The following is a 24,035-nucleotide window of genomic DNA, read 5'->3' as shown; positions in this document are numbered from 1 at the left end:
CTTTTCTTCTGAGTCATGCTGTCTCTGCCCGGTTTGAGGAATCTGCCCCCGGGTCATGAGGCTATTTTCCTGTGTCCTTTCAGATCCATTTCAAACTTATTTTCGTTTTTGATGTGAAGTGTGGCTCACGGTCCGTGTTCCCCTCCCATGCAGATCCTCGGTCGACTGGACACCGTTTACTGAGAAGACTTCCCTTACGGGCAGCGGTGCGTTTGTCCAGGCCACGCGACTCGGGTGCTCGGGTCCATTTCACTGTAGTGGCCTCGCCCCGCCCCACGCCCGAGGGTCCACGGCCGCCCACAGCCCACCCCTGAGGGTCTGAGGGGTGTGGAAGCTGCGGGGGGGGGGGGGGCGGGGACAGGTGTGCCCCCCCAGGCCCATCTCCCATCACCTCCGCAGGCTCAGCCCCACAGAGGGCCCTTTAGGAGCCGCTGGGGCGTCCAAAGTGCTCCGGAGAGGAGGAACGCATTGTTTTCCAGGAAAGCTTTAACGAGGCCCTCCAGCCAAGATGGCACAAGAGGAATACAGGCGCACAATTGAATCCTTTATTTGAAAACGTTCAGACTAGGCTGTTTTTACAGACACATTCTGGCCTGATCCCCCCTCTCTGCCCGCTTCACGCCGCTGTGGCTTTCATGGGGAGCGGGCTGACGTTTCCCTCTGACGGCATCTTTTAGAGCTCGATGGCAGCAGGAAGAAACAATTCCTACCAAAGTCGAGAGGAAAAGAAAGTATAGCCAGTGAACCAGAACAACTTTTACTTATTCCCGTTTCAAAAGGCAGCGCCCACAAGGACAAAGCAGATGTTTGCCGTGCGGGCCACAGAGCCCTCGACTTCCCAGCTGACGGCCATTCAGGGGAGAGCGGACGGCGGCTTGAGAACTGCTCTCGTCATCCTCGCTGTAGGGAAGGAACAACTGATAAATGCATGAAAATAAGAAAAGCAAATGCACGAAAGGAATGCAGGTCTCCAGGAGCCACCCCGCGGGTCCCTGTGGACCTGCCGGACGGGGCGGGTCCACACCCCACTGGGCCCTCGCCACCGCTCGACGGCTACACCCCGTCCCAGCAACTGTCTGCAAATGCAACTGGATTTGGGAGGAGTCACGTGCTTCCCGTGAGCGGACGTGGCCTCCTCGTTTCTGAGCCTGACTCTCTCACCAGCACTCAGGTCCCCAGGACACCCTGCCTGAGAGCACGGTGTCCCCTCCTGCCCTGTCACAGGGGCCTCGTGGACAAAGACAGGCTCTCGAGCAGACGTGGTGGCCCTGACCGCCTCCCAGTGTGACGAGTGGCTGTTTGCTGAAGGTGCGGGCCGGGCTACGGGGGCTGCCACAGGAACTGCCCCAGGGGCTGCGGTGTGGCATCCCCGCACCTGTGTGTGGTGATGTGCAGGAAGGATCCAGTTCATTCATTCGGGCTTCAACAGCACGTGGTACCAGCTTTATGAAATGTTCAGTAAGACAAAGGGTAAAGCAAACACACCAGAAGCCACGTGAGAAGGTGGGACACTTGTCCGCAGTGTTCAGTGAACATCCTTCAAACTGGCCTGTAAAGTGAATCCCAATGGTCGTTGTGGGAAACTTGTAACAATTTAATTCTTCAGTTTATCTGGAGAAAAGAATCCAATAATAGCCAGGGAAGTCCTAAAAAGACAGAGTACGAAGGAGTGACTTTCCCTAAGAGATGTTAAAATATATGAAACTCCGCGTGGCAGGGGTGCGAAGCCGTCAGTGGACTCCAGGATTTCAGGAAGTCACTGTTGATTGAGACAGCATTTCAGGTCGGGTGTGAAGAGACGGAGCTTTTTAAAATGGTTTTAACACTGAAAATAACACTGATCTCTTCTTCATGTCTTATGCCCAAACCGATATGTTGATTACACTATGTAAAAATACCCATCCGTATTTTATTCTAATCCTTTATGGTTTCACTTCTGACTTTTGCTTACTTTTGGAGCTTGGGTGCAGAGTTCATCAAACCTCTCACTTCTGGAACGTGCGCTGTTCCAGTGGGTCACTTCTGGTCCAGCTACGTTGCTTTATGCCCTGCTCCGTTCCTCCAGCGAGTTCCATGTAGTCCCCCAATGTGACTGGGTATGTCCTTGTTTGTGTATGAACCGTGCGAACACACAGGGTGCTTCCTGAACTGATTTTAGTGGCATAATTGATATTTGCAATGATCTTACTCATAATTGTTGATTTTTTAAACTTAACACTGTTTTAAAGCTACGTCCAGATTTACGCTATTGTCACACAGCCGGTTTGCTGGTTCTCAAACCTGCTGCGTTTGGAATAGCCTTGGGTTTCAGAACAAATTGTGTCTGGTCCCAGCCCCAGAGACTGTGACTGACGGCACCTGGGGTGCAGCCTGGGTGCCGCATGTCTTAAAAGCAGGCCTAGTGGTTGCCACGTGCACAGAGGTGAAGGGCTGCCCCGCTCACTGCCTCTGGGGGCGGGTCAGGCACCACCTCACCTCCAGCCAGTGGCCACCACCATCCTCCTCCCCAGAGAAGGTGGCAGTGATAGGCGAGCCCGTCTCTCTGGCCCTCTGCCTGCATCCCCCGATGGTGCCCTGGGGGCAGGGTAAGTGCTCGTCACCCAGGTTCTTCTCCATTGCTCTCCAGATGCCCGCGATGCCGGTCCCCCCGCCGGGCGGTGCTTCCCAGCACCCCGCCTTCTCCTCCCATCTGGCGGGCGTGAAGTGACAGCCTGCTGCTTGCCCTTGCCTGCCCCCACTCCCCATTACGGTGAGGCTGCTCACTCACCTGAGTGCTCCTCTGTGCATCGCCCACCCACCTCCTCTGCCCCAGTCCTGGCTCCCCCTTGCCTGGTGGTGGGCGGGAGCTCTGGTGGGTTCTTCAGGGCAGAGACCCTGGCAGGTTTCTGACGATGGAAACGGCTCCCCTCCGCCTGTTGCTCATCCACAGTGTTGCCTGCAATGCCCTCCACGGAACACACGCATCTAACTTTGACGCAGGCAGACCCAGCAGGTTTTCACCGTACGGTTTGTGGTCTTTGCGTTGTGAAGACAGTCCTACATTTTCCTGTTAGCTTCAAGGATCATGATTTCACTTTTGGAGCTTTATTCCAGCTCCCCCTTTTTGCATGTGGTGTGAGGCAGGGACGCCACAGGTAGTAGCCAGTATTCACACCTCTGACCAGACGGAGCATCCTTTCTCCAGGCGTATCTGGCATAGAGCTGGTCCCACGTGTGGGGCTGCACTTTGGCTCTCGCTGCCTGTCCTTGCAAACCAGCCCCCTGCCTTATGGCCACACCGTATCTCGGAGTCAGTAGCGGCAAGAACGGCTCCTCTTCCTATGTCACAGCTCTGCAGAGTCTGTTCCTATTACACCTGGCTGCTGCCGGTAGAGGACAACACTATAATACTGACTTTCTCCTGGGTCAGGTCAGATTGTCGATTGATCCCGTGCATTGGCTGTAGATGATCCAACCATCCACCTACTCCTAACTCCTCTACTTTGGAGTCAGGAACCTACAAAGCTCTTTTGAAACGCAGTGGGGGTGGAGGTCACCCTTATTGCTCCTGGTCTTGGAGAAGTGCACCAGCTCCTCTGCTGCGTGTCCCATAGAAGAGGGTAATAAAGCGCATCTGACGTGGTGGGGGCTGTGGCCTTGGTGGCCCTAAGTCTCTGATTGCAGCCCTAATTCTCCAGTGGGTATTGGACTATCACATTTTCGGTTTCTTCTCACACTAATTTTGGCATTCTTTATTTTCCCAGAAATGTCTGTTTTACTTAGGTTCTTGAATTTGTCGGTGTTTAGTTGATAATCTTCCCTTTCGTTGCTCTCTCGTCTACATAGTTGGCATAAATTGACCTATTATTTAGTTAACAGTTCTGAACAATATATCCATGTGGTTTAATAAATACATAGAAAGGTAGAGGTGAAAATTATCCCGCCTGCTAACTTTCCCAGTTCCATTCCTTCAAGAGGCAATCAGCTGTAACACTTTTTTGTGCATGCTTCCAGAGGTTTTTTTCTTTTAATTTACATACAAGAAATATTATACAAGAAAACACAAGTCTGCCCCCCCTTTTTACAGAAGAGACACGTTATCCTTGAAATATGTCAGTTGGCTTTTCAGCATCTATTGAGAATGTATTATGATATTTGCAGGTCTTCTAATATCTGATCATCACAGCCCCATTTGGTCCTAATGTGTTGCTGGATTCTGTTAGCTAAGATGTTAAAAAGGCTTTTGCATCAATATTCATGATGCAAGACTGGCCTGTTTTATTTTTGATGCATTCCAGACTTTGACGTTATATGCAATTTGTAAAAAGAATCTAGAATTGTCTATTCCTATTCTATGCTCTAGAACAGCTTAAAGGGCAGGTCTGGTGCTTTTTTCAGAGGTAGGTCTTTGACAAATTCCACTATTTTTTTCCATGGAAAGTGGTCTATTTAAAGTTTACATGTCTTCAAGTTCCCTTTGGTAAAGTATATTTTTCTATAAAGTTTTCCATCTGACAGAGGTTTAAATTGATTTTGACAATAATCAATTCTGATGTTTAAAAATTTACTCTCTTTCCATAGCTATTTCCCCTTATTACTTTTTCCAATTAAAAAAAAGTTGGGACTTCCGTGGCGGTCCGCTGGTTAAGGCTCCACACTTCCACTGCGGAGGGGACGTGGGCTCCATCCCTGGTCAGGGAATTAAGATTCTGCATTCCACATGGCGTGGCCAAAACAATAAAAAATAAAAAAATTTTAGTAAAATACACATAACATAAAATGTAGCACGTTAATGATTTTAAGTGTATGTTCAGTGGTATTAAATATATTCAGACCGTTGTGTACCCATCACCACCATCCAGCTCCGTAACTCTCTTCATCTTGCAAAAATGAAACGCTGTACCCATTACACGGTAAGCCCCTCCCCCCTCGGTTCCTGGCACCCACCACCTACTTTGCATTTCTCTGATGACTCTAGGTACCTTGTATAAGTGGGATCACACAGTATTTGTCTCTTTGTGACTGGCTTATTTCCCTCAGCACAATGTCCTCAAGGTTCAACCATGTTGTAGCATTTCTCGTTAGATTGCATACGATTTATATTGATTTCTTTTTGAATGTTTTACCATTCTTGCATATTCGGATTATACCTCAGTTGGCTATGGTGTATATCTGCATACACAGTTGACTGTGACTTGCTAATTTTTAAAGCACGTTTGTGTCCATGCTCATGTCAGAGATTGCTGTAATGTTTCTTTCTTGCAATGACCTTGCGGTCAGATATGAATAATGAGGTCATTCTGTTCTCTTAAATCAAGTTGTGAAGTATCACCTCTTTTTTTTCTCTTCCCTAGAAGAGTTTGTGTAAGACTGATGTCATTTCTTCCACAGCATTTGGAAGAATTTACTGGTGAAGCCAACTGGATCTGGAGTTTTTGTGGGAATGTTTTTAGTAGGACTATTTATGGTGTTTTTTTAAAATTAATTTATTTTTGGCTGCGTTGGGTCTTCATTGCTGCACGCGGGCTTTCTCTAGCTGCGGCGAGCAGGGGCTACTCCTGGCTGCAGTGCGCAGGCTTCTCATTGTGGTGGCTTCTCTTGTTGTGGAGCACGGGCTCCAGGCATGTGGGCTTCAGTAGTTGTGGTGCACGGGCTCAGTAGTGTGGCACTCGGGCTCAGTAGTTGCGGCTCTCGGGCTCTACAGCACAAGCTCAGTAGTTGTGGCTCTCGGGGTTCACTGCTCTGCGGCATGTGGGATCTTCCCGGACCAGGTCTTGTACCCATGTCGCCTGCATTGGCAGGCGGATTCTTAACCCCTGCACCACCAGGGAAGCCCCAGTAGGACTATTTAGACTTAAATTTTTTTCTTGTATTAGTTAAGGCAAGTTGCATTTTTCAGAATTTGTTCAATTTATCTACATTGTCAAGATGATTGGCATAAATTGTTCAGCACGTCCTTTTGTGAGTCAATATCTGTGGGATCCTTAGTGATGTCTCCGTTCTCATCTTTGACACTGTTAATTGTGCCTCCCTATCTTCCTCTTGATTAAACTTTCTAGTTTATCATTTTAATTATTCTATTTCAAGCAAACAATCTTTGGCTACTGATTTTCTTCTCCTGTATGATTTATATTTCATTAATTACTGATTTTATCATGGCTGTATTCTTTCTAATTGAGTGTTATTGTTTAATTTTTTGTTGCAATGTAAATAGAAGTGAGAGTTTTCTTTCTTCTTCCCTGACAGCAAGGAAAACAAAGGGAACGGCAAACCAGCTAGAGAAGAAACACAGCCTGGCCTGAAAGAGTTAATCACTCCTTGTTTTACTTTAACCGTCACTGATTTGTAGTCACTAGATTTGTACTTTACCAAGCTAACCTCACTCCCTGACACTATGTAATTTACATTCGGCACCCATCACCCCTGACTCCGTGTGAGTTACATCCCCTGCCTCTCACTCCCTAACCTTATTATGTCCAGCACTTACATTCTATACGCCCCTCATAACGAATCACCCCCTATACTATTAGCATTTCAGAAACAAGGTCACCAGCCGATAAACCAGAGGCAAACGGACGCAATTACCAGACTGCCGGACCCCAATTACCAGGCGGCCTGATGCCAGCTATGACTGTTTTGAAATAATGCAAAGGAAAGGAGGAACGCAAGACCTTCACTACTTTGATCCTCATCCTATACCCCGGACTGCGAGCTCCACATATAAAATCTTCCCTGATTTTCAAGGGGGCGCACAGTTTTTGAGGCGCTAGCCGGCTGTCTCTTCCCTTCTGCCTAGCAGAAAAGTAGAGCCATCTCTGTCTTCCTCCAAAACCTGGCTCCGTATTTCTGTTCGGCCTCGGTGCACAGGGAAGCCGAGATTTTGGCAATATTTTCTCAAATTCTTGAGTAAAGTACTTATTTCTTTGATATTCAGCATTTTGCCTAATATATGCAATTGAAAGTTATACTTTTTTTTTTTTTTTTTTTTTTGGGTGCAGCTTGTGGGATCTTAGTTCCCAGACTAGGGATCAAACCTGGGGCCACGGCAATGAAAGCACTGAGTCCTAACCACTGAACTGCCAGGAAATTCCCCAAAGTTGTACATTTTCCTTTCAGTATAGCTTTAACTATGCCACACAAGTTTTTTGTTTGTTTGTTTTGGGGTTTTTTTGCAGTACGCGGGCCTCTCACTGCTGTGGCCTCTCCCGCTGCGGAGCACAGGCTCCGGACGCGCAGGCTCAGCGGCCATGGCTCACGGGCCCAGCCGCTCCACGGCATGTGGGATCTTCCCGGACCGGGGCACGAACCCGTGTCCCCTGCATCGGCAGGCGGACTCTTAACCACTGCGCCACCAGGGAAGCTCCACACAAGTTTTTATACTTCATATTTTTATCATCCTCCAATTCAAAATATCTCCTAATTTCCACTGGGACTTCTCTTTGACTAATGGATCATTTAGAACTTTATCATGTTATTTTCAAACATTTGGGATTTCCTCACTTTGTACCTTTTGGTTACTGATTTCTAGGTTAATTTCAACGTGGTCATAGAGTATTGTATGTTTTGAACACTTCAAAAGTTGTTGAGGGATGCAAAAGGTCATCAGTTTTGGTAAATGTTCCTTGTGCACTTGGAAAAAAAGTGTATACCGCAGTCATCCATTAGATGCAGGGCTCTGTGCATGTCAACCAGGTCAGATTTGTCTATCATGATTTTCAAATCTTCCATATTGCCGCTGATTTTTGTCTGTTTGCGTGGTGTACCTTTCCCCATCCTTTCGTGCTGAGGCACTCACATTTACATGTGGCACTTGGAGGAACAATTGTTTGCTTTGTTTTGTTTTTTGTAATCCAGCCTGACAATCTTTGTCTTCAGTTAGAGGATTAATGTATTTGAATGATTTAACGAAATAGTAATTATTTTTGGTGTAATTAATGGTACATTTGTGTCAAAGTTACCATATTACAGTTTGCTTTGTAGTGGTCTCCTCTGTCCCTTTTAAATCCTTCTCTGACACATTTTGACTAATATCTAAATATTTCCTATTATTTCCCCTAAATACGATTTCTGTTTTTCTTTTAATGATTTCCCCCATGCATCCTTGATATGTTAGAGTTAGTACTCAGCCTCCTGGACAAAGCAACCACACTTCAACCCTTGAATCCCATTTACCTATCCTAGCTTTTTTTTTTCTTTCTGTATCCTAATTTTACATTTATTTAAATTCTATGAGATACTGTATTGCTGCAGTCAGTCAGCAGCAATACAATATCTGGGTTTCCCCACATATGTACCCTTTCTATTGTTTTCCACAATTTTCTCTATTATCTCTCTTTAAAAAAACAAGATTTCCCTTCTGCCTGAAAATTTTCCTTTAACATTTATTTTAGTGAGAATTGCTATTGGCAAATTCTCTCAATTTTTGTTCATTTTAATATATCTTAACTTCATATTTACTCTCAAAAAGCATTTTAACTGGATAGAGAATTCTAGGTGAGCTGTTATTTCCCCAGGATTTTAAATATACCCTTCAATTGTCTCCCAGCTTCCATCATTTTGTGAAGAAGTCAGCTGTCTGTAACCCTGTTAACAATTTTCCCTTTATTTACATTTTTGACAGTTGGACTATGATGTGCCCAGGTGTGCTTTCCTTGTGTCCATTTTGCTTCATGTTTGTAGATTTTCACAAATATGTGGTTTGATGTCTTCCATTGCCTTGGGAATTTCTTGACCAGCGTCTCTTCAAATATTTCCTGCCCCTCGTTCTCTCTCTTCTCCTTCTGGGATTCCCATCCATGCATGTTATAGCTTTTCACTAAATCTCAGGTGTTTTTATGCTCCTTTTGATATTTTCTGCCGACCTCTCTGCCAGTTCACTGACCTCTGTTCTGTGCTCTCACCCATCACTAAATCCACCTTCAAGTACTTAATTTCAATTAATGTAGATTTAACTCTAGTATTTCCATTGATTAAAAAAACGATTTCAGTTCTCCTGTGAAATTGGTCATCCTGTCATATTTCTGTTTATATATTAATAGTTAATTTAATTGTTTAAAACTGGCAGGGAAGGGTTAAAAACAGTTAATTTAAAATCCACATCTGGCAAGTCCAGCATCTGTTCACATTCGATACTGTTTACATTGTCTTTTTGTCCCAAGGTTTTTGGCCACTTGGTCCTTGGTATGGTTGGAAAGTTTGAGGGTGTTGTGGATACCATGCATGCATGGAAACAGAGGTCTTGGATGATGTATTTTCCTCCAAAGATCACTTAATTCACTTCTAGGGGGAAGTGAGTCAAGAAATCTAAACACTGAAGAAGTTTAAAAATCACAAAGAGAGAGCCACAAACCACGGAGCTCATAACATCTGAAGCAGAAGTGTTAGGACAGATTATCTCAAATAAGTATGACAAATACGCTTTAAAAGTAAAGGAAGACATTAGCAATAGGAAAAAGAAAAAATACCCTGAAAAAAGAAGAAAGTAGAAATAGTAGGTACACAGTAGTTGAAAGAACAAACTATTTTGAGGGCATACTAAAGCTATTCTACAAGGTCTCAAAAGATTTGCCAACAAAACCCACAATGAAAACATTTTTGGAGGAAACCTCAAAATATAAAGAAACAAACCCAGAAAAGCTGCAAGAGATGTGAGAAGAAAAAAAGAAAGATTAAAACGATAACTTTATAAAGTTTGTTGTTGTCTTAAGAAAAAACTAAGACCAAAGTAAAGAAACATGGACACACGTATGTACGAACCCAGAACAAGAACTCCCAGTAGTTTCACAGATGAGGGACCAGGACGTGGAGACCAGGGGTTCTGAGAGCCACTAAACCCTCCTCTGGTCGAGTGAGCATTTGCTATCAATCTGAATAAAGGCAAAAACAAGAAAAATGAATGAGAAAACGTAGAGCAAATGGAACTTTACGAGGTGATAGGAAACGTCCAAATACATCACTAAACCTGAAAACCTGGGTGGGCTGACAGGGCTGTGCCAGGCCTCCTGGGTTTGCTGGACACCTCTTCGCAGTTCCCTTCACCTCACTGACCTTTCCTCCTGGTCCCCAGCCTCAGAGCTCAAGCGCCTAGGTCTCTGTACAGCGATGCATGGATGTGTCCTTCTGGTGGTCACGTGATGCCCTTGGCTCCTCCCCCTGGGACCCCAGATGTGCATTTCCATGACATCCACTCTGGGTGCCCCTCCAGCACGTTCATTACGTGTCCCCCATATCTCCCCTGCTCTCAGGAAGTGGCAGCCCCTCCTCTAGGGGCTCCAGATGAAACCCCAGGATTCTCCTGGCAGCCCCCTCACACTCCACCCAGCCATGAGCAGACGCTCTCAGCTCTCCTACCAACCCACCCAGGACCCAGGCACTCGCACCCCTGTCCCCATCCAGCCGCCCTGGGCACTGGCCACAGCCTCCTGGCAGGTCTTGCTCTTATGCCCCCCTTAGTGTATCCTCCACGGGGAGCCAAAGGATCCCTAGAACTGAGAGCCAGGCCCAGCCACCCCCTAAGAAGCCCCCCGTGCCCACCCTCCTCCCTCCCGGTAGGAGCTAGAGTCCCCAAAATGCCTGCAGCCCCAGGTCATTGCCCGCCCTCCCCAGCTTCCTCCAGCCCAACCCACTTGTCCTGCCCCCAGGATAGGAGTTCTCTGGGCCGGGTCCCATAGGCCTTCGGTTTCTGCCCAGAGGCGGCACCATGGACGCACCCCATCCCCTGGGCCCCTGCTTTCACGGTCGCTGCGTGGACATGGCACACAGACATGTTCATGGCTTCCCAGCCTCACCAGGTGGCTGCGCCCTGGGCCCAGGGCAGGGCAGCCCCCAGCGCAGGGGCCAGCGCCCCCAGGGCAGAGGCACTAGTCAGGGGTCCAGCTCTGCCCTTCCGTCCAGCCCCCTCATATGGAAGTAATACTGGGCCTCATACAAGATCCTGGTTCTTGTTTCAAATTATGAAACAAACATTCTCCCCGGATAATACCACTTCGGCCACGAGTGAGGCTTTGAATTCCAGCTTCAAGAGCAAGTTTAATTAGCTCTCAACCATAGCATGTAGGTTTGTAGTAAGCTGGATGCCGTCCCCTGCTACCAATTAAAAGTAACTATTAGACGCATCCCTTTGAATTATTTGAATCTGCACGCATGTTATGCCCTTCACAGAGACTTCGTGAACAAAAGTACAAACTTCAAAAATAATTAATGCAATTTAAGGACAAAAAAATAAGCTTCAAAGCCGCACAAAACAGCAGAACTTCATCAAAGCAGAGAAAGCAAATCTGTTTCCAGTTAGGATTTGAAACCCGACCAGCGGCCCAGGGTCTAATCTTGAGAGGAGGCTTGCGAAACACTTTGGAAGGAGGCCACCATGCCCTCCCCACCTCTGCAGTCATGACACAGCTTCGTGCCCAGAAGGACAGAAGGACGTCTGTCCTCACTGTTCTAAGGGAAGAAGTTCCCTTTGCTCAGAGAAGAGTCTGCCCAACGCCCAGCGACATGCTGTCTAAAGGTCCACTCTAGGCTACGCTACTTCCTAGAACAAGCCCTTCTCCCAGTTGGGCCTTTTCTAGAAACTTCAGTTCAGGGCCTCCTGTGCATGAGTATTCACTAAAAGTCTGTTAAAAAGACGAGCTACACGTTAAAATGCATAAGAGGTTAGTTGTAAGTGTTCATCACACCGACCTACTTGAGAATTAGCCGTTGGTTCCGGATGAGACCCCCGTCACTCCGGAAAGCACACAAGCTCCTTTAAAGTGTACCTGTCGGTGTTGCATCTCATCTCGTGACTCTGGTGGTTCAGGAGGGCAGAAACCAACCGCGTTAAAGGCCCTCGGCCTCCCTTCCTGTCTTCCTCTGCCCAGAGTCCCCAGAGGGGAGAAGAACGCAGGCCTCCTTGGAAATCCGCTCTTAAGTTTAAGCTCTGGCCAGGAACTCACTCTTTGTCAGCATCTCCATGACACCATGTTAAGTCAATTAAGGCAAAACTCGAGTCCCTGGCCCGCGAGGGCTGAACAGTGGACAAAGCTGACAGGCTGTCTGATGTGGCCGCTGCCCGGACCATCTGTCTCAATCTTTGATCTCCTTTGGGCCCCCGTTTCTCCCCCGGTTCATTAGAGCTCAGGAGCCCCCTCACCCACCCAGAGTCCCAGTGTGGCGTCCCTGTGTCTCCGAGGAGACGGGGCGCACTCCTGCCTCACCTGGCCCGGCGGTGGGCGACGTCACCTGCCCAGGTGAGGCAGGCCAGCCCTCCCAGGCTCCGGCTCCTCCAGAAAGGCCGGCAGACCGGCGAGCCTGCTCCCCCAAGCCTGCCGTGCCCGCAGAGTTTGTACGAGGCTCGGAGCTCCTGCGTCCCCTGCCCTGACGGCTCACCGCTCGCCCCGCCGGCGTGTGTCGGTCCCTAGTGTGTGTAGGGCGCTCGGTGGGCGCAGGGACATCGGGGAGACAGTTCCTGCTGTGAGAGCCCTGGAAGCCGAGAGGGAGGGAAGTAAAGCACCAAAGAGAAGAGAGAGGAGGGCGGGTCCCTCTGCTGGGGGCGGCCCCTCGGGAGGAAGGGGACACACGCCCATCGCCCCCGGCCCCTGCTGAGACCTGGGCACCCCTGCCTCTCCCACGCGTCCCCGCTGGGTGTGGTGCGGGGTCAGGGTTCTCATCGTCCCCAGGTCCTCCCTCCGCTCCGGGGGCCTCTCCGGGTGCTCTGGGGCGGAGTGGCTGCAGCCCGGCTCTCGGCCCTCTGGGCAGGACCGACACTCTGCAAGTCAGGAAGACAGGATTCGACGCAGGTTCAGCACATGCAACCCTCCCCAGGCGAGCACTCAGAGCGAAGCAGAGCGAACGCCAGGGGCCTGTGGGCACGTCCCGTCACCCAGCTGGGCTCCCGTGGAGAAGAGGGGGCACGACGTGCCACACCCAGAGACCCTCCCCCTCCGTGGGCTGTTCGTGGTCCATCTGGTTCCCTTTGTACAAATTGGAGGGTGAGGTGTGAGTTCCGTGACACGCGTGAGACTCTGGTCCTGTCCTGTCTGCCAAGCGTCCGGCACCTTTACCACGGAGCCGCCAGCGAAAGAGGACTCGCGCGGCGCCTGCCTGCAGGACGGCGACAGCTGCGCGGACGGCGGCAGGCGGAAGTTCCCGTGGGGGAGGGAGGGGGTGCGCATGCGCATGGGAACACAAACGGCCACCCTGGCCCGGCGCGGCCCTGGGGTCCACGTGACCGCCCGATGCCACGGGGCGGGGCTTTTCTCCCGGAGAAGCGGGCCCTCGGGCTGGAGGGAGGGGCCGCTCAGGGCAGGGCTGGCCGGACGCTCTCAGCGCGGACGCCCGCAGGGCTGGGTCCGCAGAGGGTTGGGCCCCAGGCCTCGGGTCACTCGCCGAAACCAGCCGAGCACAGAGCCGGCGGCACCGCGGGTGCTCTCGGTTCTCGGACAGCCCTGGGCCGGGGCTGAGGGGCGGCGGCGGCGCCACCCACGTGGCCTGCCTGTGCTCTCCGGGCGCCTGAGACCCGGGCCCTGAGCGCCCGGCGGGGGAGGGAAGGCGGCGCTTCCGGTGCCCGGGTTCGCCCGAAAATTCACGAGAAAAGCGGGTGAGGCGTAGCATGTTGTCCGTGGGAGAGCTTTGATTACACGTTCATTTCGCTAAGGGATTCAGTCTCCCCTTTTCCCCTTGTGTCAGTTTTGGAAAATTGTGTTGAGGATCTCATCCATTTCCTTTGCATTTTCAAATGTAACAGCGCAGAGTGTTTCAGAGTGCGCTCTGACAGCCTTTCACTGTCCGCAGAACACACAGCAACATTACGTTTTATTTTCGATGTTAGTAATTTAGGCCTTTTCCCCTCTTCGTTCACTTTTGTCAGGGTTTTATCAGTGTTTTTGATCTTTTCAAAGAGCCATCTTTTTAAAAACAACGCTTTAGCCTGTGGGGTTTTTATGTTATTAGCTTCTGTCCTTATCCTTATTATTTCCTTCCTGCCACTTTCATTGGCTTTAATTTGCTTTTCTTTAATTTCTGAAGATGGAAATCAGGTCATTGTTTTTAAATTCTTTTTTCCCCTAAATATTCATTTAAGGCTATAAAACCACTGCGCCCCCCAAGTTTAAATTTGTCGTCTGTTTATCGCTCGGTCCAAATACGTTCTCATTTCCATGGTGATTTATTTTTGACCCACGGGCTATCCAAAAGGTTATTGCTTAATTTCCAAACATTCGAGGATTTCTTAAATCGTGTTTCTGCTGTCCCGCTGCAGTTAGAGAAAACACGCTCCGGCGATCCAGTCCTTCAGTTCTGCGGAGTCTTGGCTCGTGACCGACTTGTCAGTTCAATGTCCTGCGTACCTTTGAAAGGCTTGTGTTCTATGCACTGAACGCGCTGGTCTACATTTGTCAGTTATGTAAATGTGTTTTACAAACCTATGTCTTTACGCAGTTTGTTCCCAGTTGCTAAGCTTCGTGTGCTGAAATCTCCCGCGATGACTGTGGACTCACCCACTTTATCCTTTGGTTCTGTGGACCTGACATCCGTCACCACTTAGGCTGTGTCTCGTGCACAAATCAGAATCACCGCACCGCCCGCTGGATGGCCTTTTCACCCCCGTGAGCACTCCAGCCCCACAGTCTGCCCCGACCTTGACCTTAGGGTCCAGCCGGTGTTCGCAGCGCAGGCCCGGTGCCTCCCTGCCCCGCCCCTCCCACGTGAGGCACCCCGTGAGCCCGCAGCATCCCGGGTCTCACACGACACCCCGGCTGTCGGATGTGGCGGCGGGCGGCCCTTCCGTGGCCTCCACTCCACCTGCATTCTGGTGCCTCCACCTGGGATGCCTTCCTCCACCCGAGTAACTCACCTGGCGTTTCCTTCGGTGCCGGCCCCTGGCAACGTCTTATCTCTGGTGTTCAGCCTGGAATGTCTGTTCCGTCTTCGTGTTGAAGGCTACTCACATGGGTACAGGAGTCTGGATGTACTCACTTTCTCTTAGCACCACAAAGATGCCAGTCTGTTCTTTTCTGGCTTGCATCACTTTATTGCCCCTTATGAAGTGATATTTGTGTTTTTTCTCTGGCTTTTAAAATATGTCCCTTAATTGGGAGATTGGGATTGACATATATACCCTAATATGTATAAAATAGATAACTAATAGAAAACAAAATAAAATATGTCCCTTGGCCCTTGGTGTTCAGCAGTTCTCCTGTGCTTTGTCGACACATCAATACGTGGTTTCCTTAGCACTGATCTTGGCGTTGGAATTGGTCTTGCTTCCCGACTCTCTCTCTAGGGCTCCAAATATGTACGTGGGATTAGGTGTTTTCGTCACGTCTTCACCTTTTAAACTATGTTTATTTTCTATTTTAATTCTTTTGTCTTTCTTCTTCAGCCCAGGTACTTCCTACGTCTTACAGTCCAGCTTTCCAACCCCCTCTTCTCCTGTGTCTAATCTGCCTTTAAACCTGCCTCTGAAGAGTTGTCTTAAACGTTCTTTTTATAACTTAATGGAGAAATAATTGATATACAAAAATACAAAAAGTGATTGTATTTAGAGTGTGCAATTTGGTGAGTCTCATCACATAGATACACACCTGTGAACCCATCACCACTGTCAAGGCTGAGCTCGTCTCACCCCTGTGACTCCCGTGGACCTCAGGCCGACGTCCTTCTCCTTCACATCTGGGTGTTACTGTCCTGTCTCCTGGCCACTGCTGCAGATCTTCAGAAGCCTGCATCTGTCTAAATGCTCCTTGGCAGGCAAATTGCCTTTTTTCAACATGCTTTCAAGCTGCTTTTATTGTTCGTATCTTGCAATCTCACTACGATACAATGGATCTAGGTTGGGTTTATTCTATTTCTTTTGCTATTTACTGCCAGCCATTAAGGTTTTTCTTTTCTGTTCTTCTGTGACTCCCATGAAAACTAGCTGAACATTTGCATTCTCTCTTCCATGTATGTTAATTCCTCTTTCATGTTTTTCCATCTCTTTTTCTCTGTGCATGAACACTGTGGGTTATTTCTTCAAAGCATAACTTTCAGTGATGTTTCATCTGTTGCTTATCCCATCCTTTGTATTTTTAATTTCAATGAACAGTATACTTCATCCTTAGGAGTTTATTTATGAACTGAATGTTTGTGTCCCCTCAAATTAATATGCTGAAACCCTCACCCCTGATGTGATGGTGTTAGGAGGTGGGAGCTTTGGGAGCTGATGAGGTCATGAGGGTGCTGCCCCCATGATGGGATCAGTGCCCTGAAGACAGAGACCCTACAGAGCTCACTCACACTTCCTGTGTTTTGGGCACACAGTGAGAAAATGGCCGTCTATGAACCAGGAAGCGTCCTCACCAGAACCCGATCCTGCTGATCCCAGACCTGCAGCCTCCAGAGCTGTGAGGAATACACGTCGTCATGTAAGCCTCTGGTCTGTGGTGTTTTTGTCATAGCAGCTGAACCGATAAGACAAAGTTTTATTTTTTCCTTTTAAAAATTATTCCTGTTTATTTTTCACATTTCATGTTTGTTCTTCATTTTTATATTTTATTTTAGCTTCAAGTCCCTCCTTTATAATTAATGATTTTAAACATAGTGACTTGGGGCAGATTCCAGGGTTTGAACCCTTTGCTTTGTGGCCTCTGCCCACTCTGTAGTGCTCCCTGTCTCCCTGCGCGTTTGTCCTTAGGATTACGGGCTGCTGTTCAGGGGGATCCGAGCAGGCTGGCTGCGGTGCCCCTTCAGCACATCCTGGCCTTTACTTTCAGCAGGAATCCTGGCTTATCACCAGCTTGGAAACGTGTTTGTTTGTCGTTTTACCTTGGTGGTTCCTGGATCACGGAAGTAATGTAAATGTGGGCTCAAGTATGTTAGTGAATCCATCTCATTTTATCAGGAGGCAGGTGTTTTTCTGAACGTATTGTTTCTTTCTCGTAAGCTCAGCTACTCCTCTCCCACCCTTATTTTGCTTTGCTGTGTTTTCCTCAGCATTTCTGTCTGCACGCAGTGGGGCGTCCCTTGCTTTTTGATGTGTCTCAGCAGCTTGCACACGGGAAGATGCCAAGGCCCTCGCTCGGCTGGGCCTCTAGCACTCGGGCCCTGCCTCACCACAGTCTGATGGAGGAAGCAGATGTGAAAACGTAAAATCAGGCTGTGCTGCGGTGTGACAAGTGTTCTCACCCAGAGTCAAGTCTGGGTGCAGCGGGGGGCAGGGGAGCAGTGCCTGCCACAGACAACCCATGTCTCAAGGAAGGACAGAAGCTCCTCCCAGAAGTTTTGTATAATTGCTACTAATGCAATTAAAATGTTACTAAAATAATTTAATTACCAAAGAAAAGTAAAATCAGTATAAGTGCAGGTCAAGGAGCAGGCCATTGGCTTCTTAGCATCCCAGGCTAAGAAGCCAATGTGTGTGCAGAGCACCCAGTGCCTCTGGAACAGTTCCTGCTCCAGAGATCCCTGTGGGGCTATGCCCCTGCCTTCTGAATACACTGCTGCCTGCACTTCTCTTACTTATGTGGCATTGTGCAAGCATTTACTTTCAGGTGAAGAAGCCCCATCTGGATCACTTTGTTTCAGCTGAGAAGTTCCTTTACGTTATTAAGACCCCCAGGAATTCCTTTTGACAGTGAGAGGTGCTGTTTCAGAGTTGGAAAGGAGCTGAGAGGGAACGACAGCATTATTTAGTCAAAATATTTTCAGCAATTTTCTTTCTCTAAATGCAAGGAGGAGAGAAATGAGAAGGAAAGACAATGCAAGTAAAATACGTTTATTTACTTTTAAATTATTTCTTATAAAGAAGAAATGAGTCAGTCAAAATCTATCTTTTGACTATTTTGAAGAATCGGTTCCTTCATTCACTCTTTCATTTATTTATCTGATACACATTTATTTTAATACTAATTACAGGCTAATTTTCTGCTGAAATTTCTCTTTGCTCAATGACACCCCAATAGCAAAGAGCACACCTAATGCCCAGATACGGTTTCTAATACCATTTCCCAATAAAAGGCACCAGGGCTCCTTGGAGAAGTGATTGATTCCAGAGCTGGGCGAAAATATGAGATGAGCCCAGAGTCTCTCATTGTGCCAGGAAGCAAGGGAGCGCTCAGAAGAGGATGGTGAGGAGGGAGGTGTGTGTCAAAGGGCACAGGAGCCAACCTGGGAGAGCCCCATGGCCAGAACTGGAACCACTTGAGCAGTCAAACAAGTAACAGCAGTACAGGGGTATAACCTCAGTGTAAGGTGAGTAGCCGCTATCCATACTGATGTAAATAAATAATGGAATAAGCAGAAAATGAGGGAAAGGGAGACTTCCTCCTTACGCAGAAATTCCAGTTCCTAAATGTAGAAGGAATGAGGTAAACATACAGTCACCATCAGAACACCACAGGGGTAATCGTCGCAGCAAAATCCGCCAATGGATGCTAAAGTTAGTGGGCGAAAGTTTGAGGAGAAATAGGATATCTGCAGAGTTTTAAGAAGCTCTCCAAGATGTTTATTACTTACAAAGGAAATAGTAACTTCAGTGGGGGAACCTGGCAGACACCACCTTTCCCAGCGGAATCAAGTCAAAACACTCTGGCTTCCTGCGCCCCACAAGACACGCCAGAAAACGCACAGCACTCCTGCAGTTTTCTTGCCAAAGATACGTAACCTCAACCGAGTCGCGATAAAATAACAGACACTCCAGCTGAGAGACACTTGACAAACCCCTGACCTTCAGAAGTGTGAAGGTCACGAGGAGGCAAAGTGCAGGGGGGTCCTTTGTAGGACCTGGAACAGGGGTTGGACTTGTGAGGAAACTCTGGTGAAAGCTGACCCCAGCCAGCAGTGTAGCCGACCGTATTCTCCCCGTGTTAATCCCTGCTCTGGAGCGCCGCGGTGCGCCTGCGCAGGACGCCGGCACGGGCAGCTGGGCACAAGGTACACCGGAGCTCTGGACTCTTTCTCAACTTTTCTCTAAGTCTAAAATTATCTCAAAATGAAAAGTATAAAAGAATAGTGTCCACGGATTTAAAAATGTACACAAAAGCTGAAAAGTAACAGTCCTCGGCATCACTCAGTTTCCCCAAGGAGACTGCTGTTGATAGTTTCTGAATTTGGTGCTCCTGGAAGGAAGAAGTCCCGAGGACACCCTTGTCCTCCAGGCCTGGATCGGCACCAGTAGATGTGGCATCGGCTCCCTGACGCCTGGGGCATTTCTCCTCCCCGTCTGCTCCCCAAGTTAGGAGTCCCAAACACAGGGAGCCGCTTCTCAGAGATGCGGCATCCCGGGTGTGCCCTTCCAGCTGGCGCCCTCGAGGGTGCTGCTTCTCGTCCGGAGCCTCTGTTTCCACATCCGTAAAATGGGTGGAAGGCGCCTCCCTCAGTGTTGAGGAGAGAACTGGGTGTATTGACATGCGTGAACTGATTGGGAGATGGTTTGTACATAGAAAGCTCTCAGAGACTGTTGGTTACTAAAGATACATTCTCTGTGTTAATCTGTGGTTCTTGTTTGTGAAGAGAGAACACTGAATGTGAACATGGAGTTGAGAAGTGGCTCGCTGTGATATCCACAAATAAAATGATATCACTGCAAATTAACTCCCCCTCCCTGCGACATTTCTGCTTCCCATTATCGTAGAGCCAGGTTGACTTTTGGGTCAGCCCCTTAGAAAAGGAATTGAAGAGAGTCTATAGATGTTCTGCAACCTCACGCTGAGACCAAGCAGGACCCTGCCATGTCCTCCTCCTGTCTCTTGTCTGTAGAAAAGCTTTTGCCTCCTAGGACTTCCCTGAGTTCCAAAGAGAAAATTTAATCAGAGAAGTGAGAAAATGTGAAACAAAGGAAAACCGTCACAAAATTAATGACCTTTGGTTCCTCGTCAAGGGCTATAATTACTATTCTGAGCCACATCTTTGAGCTGCTTTGCAGATACTGAAACCGCACCAGGAGGAAGAAGTTAACTGTGTGCTGCCCACAAGCATGTAGACCCCAGACCAGCTGAAACCAGAAGGTTGATGATGCCGACGCCTGACGACCTCACCACCAGCCAATCAGAAGAATGCCCGTGAGCCGACCAGGCACCCTACAGTCCTCAGCCCTGAGGTCGCCCTTAAACCCCCCCCACCCGGAAGCCTTCGGGGAGTTCCAGCCCTTTGAGAACTAGCCGTCCGTACTCCTCGCCTGGCACCTGCAATAAGCGCTCCCCTTTCCTTCACCGCAACCCGGGGTCAGTAGACTGGCTTCACTGCACGCGGGCGCGGGGACCCAAGTTTGATTCACTCACAGTGTTTCTGTGTCCCTTAAACTCCTGTTGTATCCTCACTCCTGGAAACGTGAAGGCCCCCTTCTCCCCTTGTTTGGAAGCAGCCTGCGACTGTAACTGTGAACGGACACATTTTCGATGATCTACCAGCTGGTGGTGATCACACAGAACCACAAGGCACTGGCGTTTGTGACTGATGTACTTTCCCAAACCGTGTCCGTGTTTCGTTTGGTTTTCGTCCTCGCCTGGACCCAACGTGCTTTCCTCAGAGAAAAGGACGGAGGTGGGAATCTGCTGGGAGCGGCTTCCGATCCTGGCCACCGCGCAGGTGCTGGTGGCTGGCTGTCCCAAGCAGGGTCCCCGGCACGCAGCGCTGCTGAGCCTCGTCCCTGTGTGTCACCAGGCTTGCGCCCTTGGCCACGGGGGGCTGGCTAAGATTTCTGGTCAGGTTTTGTCGACTCTGTCATGCATTTTCTCCTCCTCAGTTTCAGCACAGAATCTGTAAATCATCAACAGGGAGGGACTGGTAAGAGGAAGAGAGGAAGGAAGGGAAACTCCCCCATAAAGGCCATTCCCAGAGCAGCGGCAATAACATTTTAACATAAAGCTGGCGGAGAACACGTCGCTCAGTTTTGAGATAAGATCGTAGGCACAGAGCCCCCTTCTCGTGCTCAGGGGCGACTTGGAGGAGAACGTGGGTTTGGGGAGGAGAGGGGTGCGGGGTCCTGGGAAGCAAAGGCAGAGAGAGGCAGGCCCCTCCTGGGGACCGGTTCGGCCCTGAGAGGTGGGCAGTTGCAGATTTGACAAACCCTGAAATTCCAGCGTGGGAAGACCCGTCCCCCTCACAAAGCCCCCAGCACGGCTCCCCACCCTCCCGCCCAGGTCACCCACCTCCCCTTCTTGGCCCAGCGGGGAGGGACCCCAGGAGGGGCCTGGAGTCTCCGAACAGCAGGAAACGGTCCCTCAAGTGCGAAGGAATCAGAAACATCTGTGCCGCTTTTCTTCCCCCTCTGTGATGCGTGTTTACAGTTCTGGGAAATGGACTTGGCCAAACCCACATGGGGTTTCATCAAATGACCGCTTAAAATACTTGGCGAGCGCACAGAGCAGCTGGAGTCTGTCCGTCTCTCCCAAACGCTGGCTCTCGCGGGCCCAGCTGACCACGTGGCTTCTCGGGGTGGGCTCGCCCTTCTCCTCCCGACAGCCCCCTTTGAGGCAGGACCCACACAGGTGTTTCTGGTCTTGAAACATGAAGAGGCTCCGTCCCTCCCTGCAGCGTGGCCGCCGCAGACTAAGGTCAAGAACAGGAAGCCCTGGGGCAGGAGTAGCCGGGCCGGGTGTCCGGGGACAGAGCCGGCGTCCACTGAGCCAGAGCCGTGGGGCCAGCAGGTCCCCACTGTCTGGTCGTCAGGGCCTTTCATTTTCTTTCCCAGTAGTTTGATGAAATGCCACAGAAGAGGGTTTCTGGACGAGCCCCACAGTCTGGGGTCTCAGCTCGGCCCAAACAACCGGAAACCGTTCCAGGAACTGGAGCATCGGCACCTCGCTTGCTCTCGGCTTCCCAGGGGTGAAGGAACGTGCAGTCACCCTGGAGACGTGCGCTGGCTGCCGGCCTGTGAGGAGAGGGGAGGGGAGGCCGAAGGGAGCCGCCCGCCCGGTGGAGGCTGAGCCCGGGGTGGGGCACAGGGCCTGCAGGGCGCCCGGGGGATGGAGGGGTGAACTCGGGCTGCGTGTGCTCTTCACACCCAGACCCAGCCTGCGGAGCCCTTCCTGGAGTGCCCGGCGCCCCACGGCCTCTCCTCCACGCCCAGCTGCCCTGGGATGGGCGCTGGAGTTGCCCCCAGGGGTCGGGGGCTTCACGGGCGCGTCCAAAGGCCCCGTGGATCCCTCGTGCCGGAGCAGTCCTCTGAAGGCCACGTCTCGGGTTTGAGACCCCAGAGGAGCGGCAACGATGGGCCCCCACTTTCTGGGACGTCTCCTGAGCCAGGAGAGCAGGCAGAGATGGAAGACCGTCCCTCCTGGTGGCCTAACGGCTCACGCTGACCACTGGCCCAAGCCCTGGGCCCAGCCGGGGCCACCCTGACCTGGCCACAGACAGCCCCCAGGAGCCAGATTTCCAGGCCCGGGTCACCGAGATGAACCCATTTTCCAGATGGAGGAGTCAAGATGCTTTGTCCCCGCAGCCCTTCTAAGCAGTGGGCGTCCAGCAGCGAACAGACAGACAAAATTCCAATTTAGTCATGTGATCAGCTTATAGAAAAACGTCTGAGAACACTCACAGTCATCCACGAAAAACTTTTTATCAGACTTAGAAAGGCATTTCCTTAACGGGATGAAGGGTCTCTTCAGAAAGCCTTCAGCAAATATAACACTAAAGGGTGAAACGAAGTATTCCCCTTAAGAACAGGATTGGTAAGTATGCCTCCAATTGTACTTCTTGCTACATTCAGAGAGAGGTAGGCGGTCATATCGTCTGCGGAAGAGAGAGACACACACACAGGAAGAGACAGAGACAGAGACAAAGAGAGACAGAGGAAGATGGAGAAAAAGACAACGGCTAAGGATTGGAAAGGAAAGAGGAAAAAATAGATTATTCACAAATGGTATTATTATATTATAGAAATTAGGAAAAATGAACAAAAAGAAAAAGAATAATAAAGATAAGAAATAAAAGAGGATAAAGATAGAAAATCCAAAAGAATTTGCACATACTTTAGACATAGCAAGATGTAGCAAGTGTGTCGGATGTGAACCCAACACACAAAATCACCTGCATTTCTATATCCCAGATAAAAACATTTTAAAAATCTAACAAAACATGAACAGGGCAATTGAGGAGAAAATCATACACTTTACTGAGGCGTTAATAAACACCTAAGTCCAGGAGAGGTTGCCACGCAGACAGAGGGCAGGACTCGTGCTGTGCGGAAGCCGCGGCCTCCCAACGGGTCTGTGGATCCAGCGCGATTCCAGTCAGCTTCCAGCGGGTTTGCTGTGGACCCTGGTGAGATGATTTTAAAGCTCACGTGGATGGGCAGAGGAATACGAGTTGCAGAGATGAACCAGAAGCAGAAGACCACGGCGGGGACCTTCCCCACCGACACTGAGAGCTGTTGCTGAGGGGCCGGGTGGCTTTGGCGCAGGGATAGACCAGCCCACGCTGGGGACCATGTGGCTGGACTCCCATGTGAAAGTCGTAGGGAAGTTAGTCATTGCAAGAAAAAAAGGCTGCACTCCTCCCTCACCCCACACGTCGAGAGATCCTAGTGCCCCCATAGCCCTAACTGTTAAGAACAAATTAGAAGATGGGGCAGGAGGTTATCCCTAAGCCCTGAAGGTACGGAGGGATTCCTTAAACAACTCAGAAAAGGCACAGACAGCAAAGAAAACTCTGATGTATTCAACCACGTTCAGAGGAAGGACATCAGCTCGTCCCAGAGAGTAAAGAGGCCGCGAAGCAGGAAGGAGGTATCCGTTCCGCCCTTCACCAAGTGTTAATACTCAGGATACATGAAGACCCCCAACGTTCGATAAGGAAACCACAAGCGACCCAATAATTGTAAGATGTTCAACCTCATTAGTGATCAGGTGAGTGGAAATTAAAAGTATAATTGACATCATTTCACACCAACCGTGTGGCAGAATTTACAGGTCAGGCAACACCAAGAGTTGGCGAGAACGGACACCGAGAGGAGCCCGCTTTCTCATCGACAGCAGGCGAGGAGGAGACCACGAAGCCCTGCAGAGAACAGCTACTGCCGCGTGGTCAAGTCAGGCCCGCAGACGTGCGTCCCAGCAGGCTCACGGCCGGGCGGCCCGCAGTGCCTGTGTGCCGTGCGTCGC

General features: G+C 49.7%; 2 long non-coding RNA genes across 4 annotated transcripts; one reads left to right on the top strand and one right to left on the bottom strand.

Annotated features, from left to right (window-relative positions):
* Nucleotides 1-527: 527 nt before the first annotated feature.
* On the bottom strand, nt 528-13,231 carry LOC141278253 (uncharacterized). Of its 3 annotated transcripts, XR_012330604.1 has the most exons (4): nt 12,174-13,231; nt 11,663-11,764; nt 9,736-9,845; nt 528-900 (listed from the first exon to the last, which is right to left on the bottom strand). It is a non-coding gene; the product is annotated as an uncharacterized lncRNA (long non-coding RNA). The 3 variants fall into 3 exon arrangements; XR_012330603.1 differs by having other exon boundaries at nt 11,659-13,231; XR_012330602.1 differs by having other exon boundaries at nt 11,663-13,231.
* A 17-nt stretch (nt 13,232-13,248) lies between these two features.
* LOC141278254 (uncharacterized) lies at nt 13,249-15,130 on the top strand. Its single transcript, XR_012330605.1, has 2 exons — nt 13,249-13,555; nt 14,395-15,130. It is a non-coding gene; the product is annotated as an uncharacterized lncRNA (long non-coding RNA).
* Nucleotides 15,131-24,035: the final 8,905 nt, after the last annotated feature.

The sequence above is a fragment of the Tursiops truncatus genome, chromosome 3 (assembly GCF_011762595.2).
Source record: "Tursiops truncatus isolate mTurTru1 chromosome 3, mTurTru1.mat.Y, whole genome shotgun sequence".
Lineage (NCBI taxonomy): Eukaryota > Metazoa > Chordata > Mammalia > Artiodactyla > Delphinidae > Tursiops > Tursiops truncatus.
The sequence above is the reverse complement of the archived record's forward strand: the minus strand, read 5'-3'. Positions and strand labels throughout refer to the sequence as shown.